The sequence below is a fragment of the Phalacrocorax aristotelis genome, chromosome 2 (genome assembly GCF_949628215.1).
Source record: "Phalacrocorax aristotelis chromosome 2, bGulAri2.1, whole genome shotgun sequence".
NCBI lineage: Eukaryota > Metazoa > Chordata > Aves > Suliformes > Phalacrocoracidae > Phalacrocorax > Phalacrocorax aristotelis.
In genome coordinates, this window is record NC_134277.1 from 57,447,242 (window position 1) to 57,460,946 (window position 13,705).

The following is a 13,705-nucleotide window of genomic DNA, read 5'->3' on the forward strand; positions in this document are numbered from 1 at the left end:
TAATGACTAAGGGGAAAAAGAAAAAAGTTAGGATATCAAACCCAAGTCCTAGCCTGGACTAAACCTCTAGGCCTGCTGTACCAACTGTGAAGGGAAAAGGGCCTCCTGATGATGGCTCCACCAGAATCCCTTGCAGGCAGCCCCAGGACTGGGTGTGGAACCAGCCCCCTGCTCCCCCGTGAATTTTAAACACCACAGACCACGTGCACCCTTCAAAAACGAGCCCAAACAGTTCTAGTTTTCAGAAACCAGATGCACGTTCCTGGGTACATTTCACACATCCCATATGGTGGAGGGATTTTGTTAGCTACACAAGTCTCTACTGTAAATGCTCTCCTAAAGTTGCATTATTGCATTAAAACACAGCGACTTTTCTCTAAACAAGGATAGTTGCTGGCCGTAATCCCGGCCCATAAGCACACTCCAGGTACAGCCTTGCTCCATCACCCACCCTGCACATACAGGCATACACCAATACATCTTGAAAAAGTATTGATAAATATGCTTAGCTTCAGAAGTTGCTCAGCAGTTCTGTAAGTGCATGAAGAACCTCATATTAAACACCAGGATCAAAAAAGGTAACTGGGAAGGAAATCAAAACACCCCTAGGAAATAAAACTAAGGTACACTCACTCTACAATCCACACGCAAGGAAGAATCATTGACAACAGTGCCAAGACGGCATTTCAGTTTTCAGCCCTGACCTCAAATCTCTGACTTTTTACTTGTACTTTGCTCTGGTACACTCGTTCACAGCACAAAAGCACCAGTGAGCAATTCACCAGTAGACTACTTTCACCAAGCTTGACACCAGCATAACTCAAACTACTCACCTTCATATGAATTAGATTAGAAACAGGCTCCATACGCATAGATACCTGGACCTGAATTTTAGCCAATATATGCATAAACTAGCTACACCATTGCTTTGAATGCAGAGCTCACTGGGCTTCGCCCTGCCCCCTCTCCTCCCAGGTAGCAACAACAAGAAAACCCAGCAGCATAGCCTATTGAGTGCTTAATTATTTTCCTATCTCCAAGTATTACAGCAACCAGGGTCTGCTGACTTATCAGCATCTTCCAGGGACTGAATTCTTTTTACAGCCAGCAGTAATTCTCCATACAGAGCGTTTCCAGGATTGGGTCTGAGGAGAAAGAGTTAATGGAAACGGACAGCACCACTGCAGAATTTAAACCCTTTGCCCTTTTCTACTTTTTATTAATATGCACAGGCACCGGTCCCTGCTCTTGATTAGCAGGGTTTAAGGTTTCAACTTTTTACACCAAAGCTGGTTTTAGTTAAGAAAGTGCAAAAGGGAGTCTAAAACTTTAAAACTTATATGAGGTTTTTAGAAAGCTGCTTGTATAACTAAAAAAGTTTTTAAAAAAATCACCCCAAAGTCATATTTTCCATCGTGTTTCTCTCTAGCTGGAGTCTTTTATGTTAAATTTCAACCTAGAGTGAACTTTCACTGATGAGATGTAAACTCTTGTAAAAATGGGGGATTACACTCTATTTGAAATCCTGACAGACCCTTAAGCAGAGCAAGCTAACCTGTGCTACCACAGTATGGAAAGAAGCAAGCTGGAGTGATTCGTGGGGCTGTATAATCAATCCGAGGATCAGATAGTATTTCAGTTCTTTTACACTTCCACATAAAGATAATATTTGTTAAAACTGCCATCCTGGGATACAACAAGAAGGTGACGTCTGTCTGCAGGCTCCACTTTTATTCTTCCCTTCTCAAAACATGTATGCATCATGAATCAAGGTACTAGTGACTGTTATGGAACAAGCCGATTTTCCAAATTGCTGAATGAAATTCAAAACCTGCTTGCAGTAACTTTGAAACTAAAGGAAAAGTGTGCTTTGTTTTAATAGGCTTTCCTTTTTTCCTGGTTCCTCAAGGAAAAAAGGAAAGAAAAAAAGCAGTGGTTTTCCTTCTGCATCAAAGAGTCTCTCCCCATTATGAAATTACTGCCGCGTGCTGTTAGAAGTCAAACGTTTCTGTACGCTGTCTGCCATGTAAAATGTCACCAGAAGTATTTTTTTTTTTAAAGTAAACATTACAGCATTTTTGCAATAGTGAAGCATATTCAACAGCCAAACATCTCGCTAAGCATTTACTTCCCACTCCATGCCACTGAGCTGCTTTTGATAGGGGGCAGATGAGACTCTTGACAGCACCTGTGCTCCAGGACACGAACAGGCAGGAGGCAGTTTGCAGGATCTCCCTGGGCACCAAGCAGGAAACTCCTCTTGCAGTAATGCTGCTGACTCTCACAACAGCAAGCAAGCCGCTCCAGTGTGCCAAAAGGCAAAAGCTGCCTAATCTTGTTCTGTTTCAGCTGAATCGTTCAATGAAGTTTTAGGAGTAAGTGCAGGCAAGCTGCGCCAGGCCAAATTATTGACAGAAACATACTGTCCACCATGGCAACAAGTGGGACTCTATAGCAAAAATGTAAGCAAACAGCCTACTTCTCCGGCAGCATCTGCCAAAGGGGTTTACAGCCAAATACATGACAACTGTTACTGCTCTGCTCACGTTTTAGAAGTGGCTGACTTTAGGGTGAAAAGAAACATCCGATTTACTAAAAACTTGCTGAGAGAAATGCCAAAATTAAAGGGACTGATCCTCCCTCATCTCCACCTCCTTCCTGCTGGTGGGACTCCACTGACTCCAGCACAGCTCATCCTACCTTTTGTGGGTATAAGAGAGAAGGGTTAAATAAGAAGAAAAAAGTAATCAGGCCCCAAAAGCAATCTGCATAAGCTTCTCTTTCTTTATGTATACCCTACTCTGTCTTAACAAGCCAGTAGCCAGAGACATGTTACCAGTGCCCAGCCTGGAACGATCACATTACTCCAAGGTTCTCCCATCCACTGAGAAATACACGATTTAGTCCTTCTATTCTGATCAGAAGCAGTTTTTATTAGGAGTGCTAAGCACCAAGGAGCACCTCATTTAATCAACAACCTTTTTCAAAAAAAATTCACACTGGACAGCATGCCTGAATAAACACACTTTTAATTGCTCTGCTAATTTACCCAGAAAATTAAAAATCGGGACAAGCCAAAACCTAATGCAAAAATCCATTAAACTTTCTTTCCCTGTTGAACTTTATTGTAGACCAGCACAAAGTAGAAGCTCTTTTACTTTAAACCTCAAAATCAGCAACTAAAAAGAAGTTGAAATCTATTAATACATCATACTAAAAATCAGTCGCAACACACTTCAGAGATACCTCCCGCTTAAACAAGACAACCCCAGCCCAGTTAAATCTCTTTATGTATTAAGTTTCATTGCCACATTTCTGCATGTGACTTGCAGAGAGCATTACCATCTCACAAGCAATCTGCCGACACACTTCGGCTGGGTAAGAGAAACGATAAGGTACTTACAACTCAGTCCAAGAGACCCTGGCTAATGCTCCCTCCAAGCTCTTCTCTTGACCAAAATTCTCTGGCTACCAGGATGTGGGCATTCCTCCCTCTCTTCTCCTCTCTCTCACTTTTCCCCCCTCTCCCCATCTCCCTCCCTCTCTCTCAGAGGCAGTGCTTCTCCCATTAGAGGAATTAAAAGTGGTTGGTGCCATGCTAAATTTAACAAGCTCATTAGTATTCTTCCTGTGTGCTTCCTAGTGAACTCTCCCTATTCAAGCAGCTCTCTCTAGCTGAGGGGTCAGGCGGCTAATCATTAAATCAAACTAATGTCACCCTATCACAATCGGCCTAAGAGAAGGAGGGTTTATTATTTCAGTTTATGCTAAATAAACGGTTTTACAAATGGTCTCCAAGCAAGGTCAACAGCAGCTTCAATTACAAGACAAACTTAACAAGAGTTGCTATAAACCAAGTGCTCCATATTGACCTAAGCACAAGCTCTGCTCCGCATATTGCCACTAGCAGGATTGTACAGGAATGCATATTGTAAAATAAAGGAAAGGGTAATCTTTTCTTTGCCAGAATTTGTGACTGCACAGAGACTGCTCATTCACCTCTCCCCAACCAGCTTGCTGCTCAGCTCAATTCACCCCACACAAAGGCTGAAGACCAGACCTCAATGGACCGAGTGAAACATGTTCAAAACTAGGCTCTCTATTGTGACTGAATTTCTTAACATCTTTTCAAAAAGCGGAGAATGCCTTGAGGCTAAAGGAAGAAACAGGCTAATGGTGAATTGGGAATACTGAGCAAATTTCAGAGCCCTTTCCTCCTAGCTTTTGAGGTTGAAAGCAAGCTCTTTCCTTTCAAGTTTCAAAGTCCTTTTTCCTCCCGCAGTGTCACAGAAGGATTTGAAAAGAAGGTAATTGTGCTCACAGTCCCCCTGATCAGAGCTTACGTCCTATTTCTGGTATTTCGGAATACTTCTTGCAATAATGGTGCATATAGCTCAATCCCTTAACTGTCCTGCACTCTGCAATTGCTCATTAAATGAACAATTGCTGGTATAAAATGCCTTTTATGTTCAAGGTCTGGATATAAGATAAGCATTCTAGTACTCTAAATTTGGTTTACTAAGGAAACTCTCCATCATTAAATTACAAAACTGAAGTCAGAATATCAGTCTTTCCCAGAAAAGTAGCATTTTAGGTTGCTGTGAGCCAGAAGGAAGCAGGGGGAGGGAGGACAGACGGAATGTAAAAAAAGATTGACTACTTAGGTCCTTAACAGAATAGATACCTAAGTAAGAAAGCAATTTCCCCTCACTTTTAAGAAGGTCTAAGATATTTTCTTTCTTGAAATGATGCAACAGAGCAATTGCCAGGCTCATTAGGACATCTGTGTCTGCGCCTCCCTGCATACACACACTGATCACTACTCTCTGGCCACCTTAAGAGCAAAGCAGGAGGAAATACCTCTATAGGATTGTGCATGCCTTTAAAAACAGTGCATGTTGTAGCCAAAGTTTTGCTTTGGGTGGGTACAGTAGTTTAAATTGGGCACTCTTGAACCCAAGTTTGTTATTTTCCTGCTTTTGGAGCAACTGCACATGAAGTACAGGCTCTGGAAACACTAACAGATATGAAGCACAATGCACATAATTGGTTTTAAAAATAGACTCCAACCATACAAGAGGCTACAAAATCTATTAGATAACAAGTATGATACTCACTTTATTTGCAATGCTTAAGCATACCTTATACAAGACTTCTGTCTTATAAATAAGCATACATTATCTGAGCTCACCACTGGAAATGTATAGATTTATATTCCCATTCGTAATGGATTTTCAGCTTAGTTATTTTCCCATTACCGTATGTATAGTATTTTCCAGGAACTGATTTGTGACCTTTGAATACGAATACACAGCTCTTCTGTTTTGTCTGTTTTGAGAAACCTGTTATATTCTTTTGTTTGTCATCTTTAACTTTCACTGGAAGAAAAGGATTTAACAACGAGGCAGAGAGCAGACCCAACCCTGACAATACCTACACAATACACCACCACCCCATTATTTTCCACAAATGATATGTTCATTTTTGCTGCACCTACAGTGCAACTCAATTAAGTCCTTTTTTTGGAAAGTACGGAGGAGGCCAGAACACAGCACATCAATACAGTTTCTGCGACTTCCAAAACAGAGCCTGATCCTGCGCTCCTCTGGGTCAATGGCAGAGCTCCCACCGACCCGGAGGAGGCAAGACTGGCCCTGTACGGAGCTCATGCTGTCAGCCATGCATTGCTATCAGCAGAACATGGCTCACAGCCTTTTCCAGCTGTGTACATAACTCTTCCAAGACTGCTGGGGAACCTGCTAATGGTACAAAGCAGCTTAAAATTCAGGTAAACTTTTTCATACATCTAGGTCAGAGAAAGCCTTGTTACTAGCAATGTCTTTACCTCAATTTCTTGATTATCCAGATGAATTTACATGGTGCCTCCCCAACTGCTCCCAACTAAAACCAAGTGACTGAAGTTAAACAGACATATATGAAGTTACATAAAAATCAAACCACCTTGAAAATTTCATATAAGCAAACACCTACCAAGATTTAACTGGGGGTCTGAATCTACAAACCCCAGCATCAGACCTCTAGGGAGATGCTAAAAATCTCATTTCAGCTAAAAAAAAAAATCCTACTTAGGGAACACAAGAGGTAGCTGCAGACACAGCCACCTACACACAAAGGGTGCTGTGGAAAACTCCATCAGTCCTCAGTCTCTCGGCCTCAGAAGGCAGACAAGGAGGGCAGGAGGAGGGCTGGGCTGCCTTGCACCTCATCCTATGTGCAGGACATGGGGCAGGGGGAGCAGGGAAGGGAAAAGGAGTAACATTTGGGTATAGTCCTGAAGTTACTGACCTGACACTTGAGCCATCCCACTTGACTTCAATAACTGTGGATCAAGCTGCGGAAGTTGCTTGCTGCAAACCAGATTCCCATGGTGTCCTGTTGGTCAAGTTTGCCTAGAGCCGCCCGCTGAACAGCCACCCAGCCAATACACAGAGCCTGAGCCCCTGCAATGCCCAGCCCCAGCCCACGGGGCTGTGAGTCTCAGGGAAGCTAACAGAGGCACTAATTCCCAGCAGCTCACAGGGTCAGACTCCAAAGAAGTGGGAGCCTCACTTCTGAACAAGCCCTCTCCCAGCCCATTTCCACACAGGCTTTAAAATAACAAAAACAAACAATTTAAATGAAAACAGCTGAAAATCATTTTCTCCCTTCCCAAGTTCAGGGCTGCATGTTTCTCCCATGGCAGACAGTGGATTATTGCAGTGATACTTAACACCGCTCGCAAGCGCAACCCCCAGCACTCTGGGTTAGGTGTTAGTGACGACATTGGCTGCTGCAGGAGAAACACTAAACCCTGTGCCCAGGTACTGAGTTTACCTTCATGGGGCCTACAAGGCCCAAATCCTGCTTGCTTTACTCACACCATTAATACCACGGATTCAGTGAAACTACTCATGCAAGTAGAGCAAGAGGGATTCACGTCCAGCATCAGAAATGGTCTGGTCATTGGGCGCGAAGGGTCTGTGCCTGGAAAACGTACTGGAGGTGTTTGCTAGCATGTGGAAATGCTGTATCATTAGCTTGATGAGAAAGGGACTCTTAGTGGTAAGTCCTTTGTAGTTCCATTGGACAAGGAAAAAAAAAAGGAAAGCCTTAATGCAGAAGATATTTGAAGGTATAATTAATTGGCAAAATTAATACGTAGTACACGTTTTCTCCTTTTAAATTTGCAGAACGAGAAGGCAGGCAAAAACACCTCCCTTTATTGATATAGTAAATTTTATGTTTTGATTTGCTACTTGAGGTTGGGAAACTCCCACAAGAAAAAAATCTCTTGCAAAAACAGTGTTACTTTTTCATTTCCCCTTTTAAAAAGTGGTCCACCTCACAAAATTCAGCAAAGACTGCAAGTTACAGTGTGACAGCCCCAAACTGAAATATTTGCTCAAAGTCTGCTGATCAGGGCTAAAACTCAAAGCTTTGCACTCCCAGAATATCTCTAGGACTATTGCTCCTCTCCAACATCCAGCCCCTTCAAAAAGCCAGGAGTCTCAAATATAACTTGGAGAAAGCTGACTACAGACATCAGGATCTCAGTATTGGCAACCATTTCTCAGCAGGGAAAAGCTCCCCAGCCTCTTGCAAGACACTCAAAAGGATTTGAAAACATTATGAAGTTCCTTCCATTAGCCAGTTATTAGACTGTTAGTCACTGCTTACTTCGAGCAGGCTAATTAGTTACATCAAAGGCACTACAATAAATTCCCAGGAGGGTTTGGGGGGGTGGGGAGGGGAATTTATTTCTCAACCATCTAATAGCACATTTATGCCTATATGAGGGTAACTGCCTCATTTCACTCAGACACTGGGGGACATTCTGTGGTGCTGTCACTTTTACCAAGCAGCAGCAACACTGGGCCTTAAAGCTATTTTACAAAGCTGTTTGTAGCCTGGTATAAATTTGGTCAGCCATGCTTAGAAGCCGTACAAGAGTGAAAGAGAAGTTATAAACCCTTTGGTGCACCATCTCCCTTTAGCATCTACAGCCCAGACACCTTAGCCTTGATAGAATAAAAAAGTTACTTCAATTAGTGTTGCACACAGAGTTGACATTTCTTCCTTTTCTTCCTTCAGTGGATTCAAACTGCTAAATGCAATCATTAGCCAATCACTAGGTGGTTTGCAACAACCCAGAGCCATGGCAACCCTTCAGTTTAGATGGCAGATATCACCTATTTCATTGCAAAATTTATTTATTGCTGCATCCTTTTGCACAGTTGCAGTAAGAGTCAGTGTTTCCATTACATCCCTGTAGTTCTGGCCTCTGAAGCATACCAGCTGTTTAAAAATATGTTATGGGTTACTCTGCCCTGATTTACAGTGGCTACAATCTCAGTTGCGAACAATGATTTCATCAAGGTCTCGGGAAAAAATCTGAATGCCATGTTTTTATGTGTGCAGAGGTATATGTATTTCTGTATACACATATGTATACAGACACATGTGGTCACGTACACTCACAAATTCAGCTCCACCTTACATTCCATAAAATCCAAATGACTGCAGATGAGGCTCCGCGTGATACACGGATATCAGCATGTAAGTGTCCACACAGGCATGCTGGATGCCTGAACATAGAAATGAGACTTTTCACATTCCTCATCAGAAGTCTAAATAATCTGGGAGAAGACACTGCAAAACAAATGGAAGACTTAGAGCAAAGGATGCCTCCAAGCAAAGAAAAACACCACCCCACAAAACAATCAAGTCCTATAGACCAAACGATTTGATGCTTTGAATGATCTTCTGGGCATTGGTGCATTAGTTAAACTGCAGAGCTACTAATCCACAGATATCATCAAATATTCCTTTTATCAACACTGCTTCTCCCCCAAGAATTTGGTATTCTGAGAACCTCAGACCTGATGCCATCTATTTTACCTATTGAGTAGGTGCAGTAAGTGTTAAAGTTCAGAGGCTGTCTAACCTGCCTGAAGACACCTCCTTACAAAAGGAAAAAAAAAAAAGCTCTCTCCTCAGGCCTTAAAAAGTGCTTGACCTTCCCAAAGACCAACCTGGTTCCCCCACTTATTTTCTTCTCAGTTTTCTCCACTAAGGAGGATGGAGGAGCTCTGGCAGAGGTGCACACTGTCATACTACCTCATAGTTACTGTCTTCACATTCCACTCTTCAAAAAATACTACTGCCAGCCACAAGCATCAGACTGGATCCAAGGACGGGTACATGTGAGTGGGCAAAGAGGGATGGAGGACAGAGAGCCTGGGAGGAAAGGAAGGAGCAAATTCTTCGTACCATGATCTCCACTCACCTCACCTAGGGGAAGAATACTCTTAAAGCTTTGGAGAGAAGGCTTGTGACACATGGAGTTGGAGAATTAAGATAATTGACTACAGCTCACTAGCATCTAGGGTCCCCTTCCCAGGCCAGTGAGTTCTTCCTTGCCAGTGGCACTCTTCCCTTCTCCACTTCTGCTGCACACTTCTGGCCAGGCTTCCCAGCCTCTGGCAGGGTCCACCAGCCTCGTCTGCTACATTTGAGCAGAGGCAAGAAAGCCTGAGGCAGAACAGCTTTTTCCAGTTTCTCAACACAACCCCCACAGCAGGAGGAACTGAACACCAACCAGATAATTTTATGGATTAAAACAAGTTAGTGGTTAATGTTTTCTATTGAGTTCTAGAAATGAGCAAAACTGGTTTTGATACTTCATTATGCAAAGGACACCTGAGATCAGAAAGATAGCCAAGTTAGAAAAACACTCATATGATCAGAAAGAAAATGTCAGAACAATTTTATTAAAGCAGCACCCTCTCTTCCTACTACACTAGCCACGGCAGCTCAAAAAGAGCATTCTTAACTTGTTAATCATGTTTTGGTGGCTTCATCCACGCACAATCTGGCAAAAGAAGATTTTAATGTTTCCTTAGTTTTTGGCTACCTAGATTTTCAGGCAACATTCATTTAATAGAAAAATACATTAAGTTTCATCCCCCAAAAAAGTTAAATAAGCATGATTTGTACAAGAAGGAGATTGGGGAAGAAAAAGGGAACCACCTGAAAAGTTCAATTGGCTATATACAAATAAGCAAAATAAGTCACTGCACACTGCCCAGGAGTATAATCACTTCTGTGTGCTGAGAAAGAATGCAAAACTGTAGCCAGTAAAGAAGGATCCATTCCAATCCAGAAAGTATTCCAACAACAAAAGAATTAGTAAATTTTAGTGAAAGGAGCCTGTTTTTAAAAAACAAAGTAGGACTGCCTCTTGAATGTACCACTAAGAATTCTAACTATCCCTAAGCATACTACACACTTTTTCCCCATCATGGCGGAATCAGAACGAAAATCCGTTCTCCTCTATTCCTGTTAACAAGTTTTGCATGAAAAAAGGTGCTGCACTGTTGCACTGAACAAAGGTGAGGCAAAAAGAAACAAAACTTATGTCAGAAAGGGTGCTTCCTCTTGAAAAGAATAACCAGAACTTTCTTTTAAAGGAAAACACAACTTCTGCAAGCATTTCACAAGCAACTGTCATGGGTTGCTTGTTCTTGCAAAGGTAAAATCATTACGGGAGAATTCACAGTGGACCCTGGCCTTGAAAATCTTTCCGCTCCTCAAATCTCACCCTGGTCTTCCATAAGCCACTTCACTTCTCACAACTGTCTTTCTTCACTCACCAAATGGGTAAAATACTGGTAACCGATTTAATAAAAGTATTTTTATATAGCTAATAAGCACAGTAATGATGGAAGGATTCAAGGTCCATTTGGTTTATATACAAAAACATCCAGTTAGACCTGAAAGCAGAATATGTTGAAGTCAACCCAAAGCTGCCCTACAAATAACCCTGTATATTACATGTCCCAATTCCACAAAAAGCAGCATGCCTCCCATTTCTGTTACGTAAAATGGTTGTCCACGACTTGCACAACTTGTCCACAAATACATAACTACCGACTAATAACAATTTACCACTTCCCTCCAAGGGGAGGGGGAAAAAACCCACCTGTAAAATCAGAATGAAACAAACCACCCTTTAAAGTGTTACCGCCCTGAATTCACAAAGCCTACCCCATCCAACCATTCTGCCTATTATATTATTAACAAAGAAATCTCACCCAAAACACGCCGTTTCCCCCTCTTCATATTTAAACTGGCTTACCTTCTGAACAGCAGCTTTTAATAAGCTTCCCGAAAAAAAAAATAATGGCAGTGGACTTGATTTACCAATGTTCTCTATGGACCGCTAAATATTTTAAGAAGCTTTTTTCCAAATAGTGGCCATGTTCTTTCTTCCCCAGTGCAGGACAGAAGGTCCATCTTGCCAGCAACGAGCATTCTTTTTTTTTCCCCTTTATAGAGGAAACAATAGTCTTTTGGAACACAGATCTCTCACATCACACTGCCAAATCTTTCCGATTAAGAATAATACTTTCCTGCTAATCTCATTGTTTGGACCAATTTTACCACAAGTCTTGTAAGCATGAAAAATAGCACAAGATAACCTGTCGCCTAAACCCTTTAAGGTATACTACAGCTATCCATGACAATGTTGTCAACTGTGCCACAAGAGTTTCTTGTATTAACATAAATCTCATATATTCTGCAAGGAGGATAACACACTTGTCCTATAAAATTCAGTTAGCCTGTTTAGATGTACCAGAACTGTAACATCAAAACCGGCTAGCTGTAAATAAGTTCCCATTAGAAAATGCTAGTTTTTCATAGCAAAAGACTGACAGTCCACAGCTTCCTCACAGAACACGTATCGAGCTTGCTTGTTGCAACTCTTCTCTAAAGACTGGGGGGGGTGGGGGGGAAATCTTTTCTAGAGCAGTAAGGTTACCACTGTCAGCTGCACTGAACTACGTACTTCCCTCTCTTTCGGGTCTTATCTTCAAAAATCACGGAAACAAAGATGTAAACTTGGACATTAAAGAGTGTTAACATCAAAGTACATGCACTACTTTTGATATTAACCAAAGCCTTGAACCAGCAATCTAACTGGCACAAATCAGGGGTGTCTATGTAATTTCAGAAACAGCTGAACTGAGCTCTCTGCCGTGGCCTGCATTTGCTCACTGACTTTTCAAACACACTATTGCTGTATGTTTTTACAACTAGCTGTCAATCAAGCAAGCAGCAGGAATCCTAATTCACTTCTTGGTATCTTCAGAATTAATCTGTCCACATTTCTGAACACACGAAGCCTATTTGTTTCTTTTTCTTTAACACATTTTTAAAACTTTAATGTCTCCATCTAGAGCAATTCCCTTGCACAGTGGCAAACCATGGACTGCATCACATCACTGCCCTTTCGTTCACATAAAAATTACTGTATAGCATTTCAGAGGCTTTAGAGACATTCAGCCTTTTTTCAGTCTTGTACCACCACGAGTCCCCCACAGCACCCCAGTGTAACTACCAAACCCTTTCAAGTAAGCCTGAAGTAATACATAATGCCATGTCAAAAGAAGGTGAAACTTGCTATTTTCCTAGGAAGTTCAGGGAAATCAAGGTTCAAAATACTTTGAGAGTAAGCTTGCCAAAGCCTCAAGTTAAGCATAAAAAGAATATAGAAGTGCATAAAGTAGTAAGGTAAACAGATGCCAATAATATACAATGTATCCCATGTATCCACTCTTATGTCTGAATCTGCATATCTCAACAGAACTTCTCTCATTAAAAATAATATTTACTCCCTCCTAACCTTCACCATTTCCCACAAAAGGCATTTGGTGTCTCCTTTCCGTAGCTTTCAAACCCACTGATCAGATTAAACCATTTTTGTCTGGGGCAGGAGTTTCTGTATTAGATCTCTACCAAAAAAAAGCAGCCAGGTGGAAGAGATGCTCTATTATCAGCCCTTCTAACACCAAGGTTGCAGAATGACTTCTCTTTATCACCCAAGAGAGTATTTAAGAAGCATAGTGTAATAAGTGTCCCACCAGAAGGAAAAAAAAAAAGATCCTTGATCAGAACCAGCACCTTATTAGACACCAGAAAATCATGCCCAGAAAGAAATTCCCAGGAAGGTCCATTCCTACTCCAAGGAGCTTTGTGTCTCACAGAAACACAAACAAAGATCCTGATTAGGGATGTGACTCAGAGCAAGTTTCCAGGATAAATCTTACAACTTATAGCACCAGAATGCTGTAGTTGATTCTAAGTTACTAACTAATCATAACTAACAGAAGTGTAGTTGATTCTAACTAACCAAAGAACAGTTTCATATGCAGTTCTGTGCGCTACAACAGTATCTGGATGATGAAGATATCCATAGTGTTTGCAAGTAGTTGAGTGCTCTTGGTAGGCTTACCATAAAATCTGTCACAAACGGGAAATTAGAAAAGCTATACATGCACAGTCTTAACGAAGGCTAGCAATTAAAAGTGTGGCTCAGGAGTGATCATAGTCATCTTCATAGACTAGCAGCATGGTTGTAAAAATGTCAGACTTGTATATCAGAGGCAGGGTTTACTGGCAAAAGGGCCTTCTTCTCAACTCCTCCACAAAGGAAGACCACAATTCACTTTGGTGAAAGTTACAAGCAGGAAACAATAGCAGGAGCGGGCCCAAAGGAAGCTGGGAACAAATTGCACCTTAAACCAATAAAATATCTATGACCCAGCAAGTTGTCTCATTACTGAGAAGGAGCCAGTAATCAAAATTTTCATGGAATGCAAGCAGGTTTCTAAATCATTAGGCAACAGAACAGAGCATCAACAAT

General features: G+C 41.6%; 1 protein-coding gene across 2 annotated transcripts in view; it reads right to left on the reverse strand.

Moving 5' to 3' along the window:
- The window catches only part of GLI3 (GLI family zinc finger 3), a 211,396-nt gene that overhangs the window by 145,117 nt on the left and 52,574 nt on the right, over window positions 1-13,705 (reverse strand). The gene's annotated exons all lie outside the window — the stretch shown is intronic.